Source organism: Crocuta crocuta, unplaced genomic scaffold (genome assembly GCF_008692635.1).
Source record: "Crocuta crocuta isolate KB4526 unplaced genomic scaffold, BGI_CrCroc_1.0 scaffold301, whole genome shotgun sequence".
Classification (NCBI taxonomy): domain Eukaryota; kingdom Metazoa; phylum Chordata; class Mammalia; order Carnivora; family Hyaenidae; genus Crocuta; species Crocuta crocuta.
In genome coordinates this window covers 798143-801543 of record NW_027527544.1, presented here as the reverse complement: position 1 = coordinate 801543, position 3401 = coordinate 798143, and the positions used below count along the sequence as shown (strand labels likewise).

Below are 3401 nucleotides of genomic sequence, written 5' to 3'. Positions count from 1 at the left end.
AGAGTTACTCACTTTTCCTGAATCTCTCCCATGTATACAGGAAGTATACGTGTTATTCAACTTTTTTATTTTTCTTTTGTTAATCTGTCTTATTTCAATTTAATTATCGGACCAGCCAAAGAAACTAGAAGGGGAGAAGGAAATTTCTTTCTCCCTTACAGCGTATAGACGCATACACACACACACACACACACACACACACGCATGCATGTGTGCTGAATTATTGAAGGTTGAAGAGGCAGATGGATGCAGCTTACTTCACCATATGTATCCTAAGAACAAGGAAATTCTCTTACAAGACCATAGTATAAGTATCAAATTCAGGAAACTTGATGTAATACTGTTAAAAAGAAAACCATAGACCCAGAATGGTGTCATTTAGTCCAAGTCACCAAATTGGGGCTTAATACTTACTCTAACTGCAATTTCACCTCCCCTCAGAAATGTAGTTTTAATTGGTAAGTCAGGGATTTTCTGCATCAATGAGTTATTCTGTTACATGTGGTGATGTTTTATATACTTAAGTTGTGTTCTTTTGACCCTCTGGGTGAAATAAATTAGATCTTGGATCTAAACATTGGCCCTCTCCAATCCTCCCCAAATGGTAAGGTAATCTGCATGACAGGGTCCCCTGTTCTTCCTCCTAAGAGAATGCGACCTTGCCTAGGACAAACCTTTTCTTTTGCTAGTAACTTTATTGCCCCACTCTCCTTCCTGTAAAAACCTTCCTTTTTGTGCAACTCCTCAGAGCTCTGCTCTACTTGCTAGATGGAATTCTGCCTGATTTATTAATCATTTAATAAAGCCAATTAGATCTTCAAATTTACTCATTTGAATCTTGTTTTTTTTTTTAAGAATACAATGTTATTTATCATGTAATATAGTCTTTCTCAATTTTTACCCATCATCACAGTAATGACTTTCAGGCATTTCTTTTTTTTTTTTTCCTCCTAGATCCTATCCTCGTTTCGGTTGTGCTGGCTCTCCTCTCATGTGCTGGTTAGAACATCACACTTTTGTGTTACTCTTGATTTCAGTACTGTGCTTCTGTTTGATTGGTGGTCATTTCTGTATATGGAGGTGGTTTCCCATCCTTCATTTGGGAAGATCGATATTTTATTGTCAGGGTAGAGAAGAGATTTGGATTGCCTTTCCTTGTAAAACTAAAACTAGTTTTCTAGAAAGTTATTTAGCCCCCTCTTCCCAACCTGTTGTTCCTTGGTCAGTTCAGCTAATAACCATTGCTATTTGTGAATCTTTGCGAATGCTTCTTTTCTTTTTTTCTTTCTTTCTTTTTTTTTGAGAGAGAGCGAGCACAAGTGGGGGAGGAGCAGAAAGAGAGAAGGAAAGAGAGAATACCAAGCTCCATGCCCAGCACAGAACCCAGCACAGGGCTCAGTCACAAACCGTGAGATCATGACCTGAGCTAAAATCAAGAGTTGGATGTTCACCCAACTGAGCCACCCAGGTGCCCCAACAGAAATATTCTTTTAATTTTTTTAATGTTTATTCATTTTTGAGAGGCGGGGGAGAGAGGGATGGAGGGAAGGGCAGAGAGAAATGGAGACACAGAATCTGAAACAGGCTCCAGGCTCCAAGCTGTCAACACAGGGCCCCATGTGGGGCCCGAACCCTCAAACTGTGAGATCATGACCTGAGACAAAGTCGGATGCCTACTGACTGAGCCACGTGGACACCCCCAGATATATTCTTAATTAGTGATCACCACGCTGTCTAAAAAGGTAAAATCATATGGGCCTTCAAATAGGATATTTTACCCTCTTTAGGGCCTATTTGGAAACTGTCAAGAATCAAATAAAATGAACCAAGTACTTCTCTACAGAAATGTTTCCAGGCCTACCTTCCAAACTTCAAAATGGTTTAATAATGAGTTGCTACTGTAACCAGGGCTTCTCTCACATTTTAGAATGTGATGGTTAAGAAGGACTGTCATTAGTGATGAACCTCCCAGCTGCCCCAGTTTCTCCATTACACATGAAAATACTCTGATATGAAGAGACATATTTGGAACAAGCTTGAATTCATTTGGCTTTCTGGTGAAGCGAAGGCTATTTAGCTTGCACAGAACAGAAACATACTTAAACTAGCAGCAGGAAAGCTCATGGGACATGGGACTGGGTTTTATAGGACTTGTAACTAGCTATAGGTTCTGTATTTAAGGCCTTTTGGAAATAGACATAAGGGTTCTTACCTCTTTACCGTAAAACTCCACAATTTCTTTCACTCATCTGTACAACATATGTCTGCTTCTTTCTGGTTTTCACTGACTCATTTTTTTTTTTAATTTCCTGAAGAAAGTCTGATAGGACCAGGGGTGGTATCTTAGTTTGATTTCTCCCAAAAGTAGATCCTGAGAAGATGGTTTATGTAGAAGTAGGTTATTTTCAGAATGATACCGGGAATCATAGAGAGGGAAAAGAGATGAGGAAAAGCAATAATAGATTTTTTAATAAGTGGGTTATTGCTATGGAGCTTAATTCTACATGGTACCCTCTGAGAGACTCTATTGGATCATACTACAGAACTGTCCCTCCAAGAGAGTGAGGAAATTGGGGATGTACCCACCAGTATCCATCCTTTATTAATTGGGAATCACTCCTAGGGCATTAAATTTCCTGGTACTTCTGGCCTGACTTACAAGTGGACCTAGCATATTCCTATAGCCAGAGGAATTTTCCTTTAGTTAGGAAAATATAGAACTCAAGTTAAGTCTCTGGTGAGTATGGAACAAGTAACTGTTCACTGAAGCTGCAGACAGTCTGGGTGAGCTGAGGGGCAATGGGTGGGACACCAAGAGTGACTGATTCTACAGATATGCACTGAGGCAAAATGAGCAAGGTATCTTAGAGGGAAGATAGAGGTGCAACGGCACAGACTCGGCTGCCTACACCAGCATTTTAGCAAAGGCTGTATGCAGGGTAGTTCCCAAAGGTAGTGATTATGAGAAGACTGGCACCCGTAAAGCCTATCTGAAGCCCTTTCTGAACAAACTGTCTAGGACCAACTAATTCCCCCATTGTTCATATCTCTGTCTCTCTCTCTCTGTCTGTCTCTGTCTGTCTCTCTCTTACAAACACACACACACACACACACACATTCTAGGAAAGCCTTTGCTCATAGTCCAGATATTCTCTTTTTATATCCCCAAACCTTTAAGGAAGTAGTAGGTCTGTCTACAAAAGTGACTGTTGTAATAGTTTCTTCATCAACTTTTGTCTGTCACTCTGCTAAATATTCATCACTTTTTAGGATCATGCCTTTGATGAATTTCTTTAAAGTAAATTTATTACAAAAAGAGCAGAAGGAATACCCTATGTGGCCTCCAGAAAATCATTCAAGTATTCCAAATTACATGTAAGAATTTTTTTTCTGTTTGTGAT

The 3401-nt window shown here is 39.7% G+C and overlaps 1 protein-coding gene across 1 annotated transcript in view; it reads right to left on the bottom strand.

The window, feature by feature from the left end:
* Nucleotides 1–3401, bottom strand: part of LANCL3 (LanC like family member 3) — a 150567-nt gene that overhangs the window by 137316 nt on the left and 9850 nt on the right. The gene's annotated exons all lie outside the window — the stretch shown is intronic.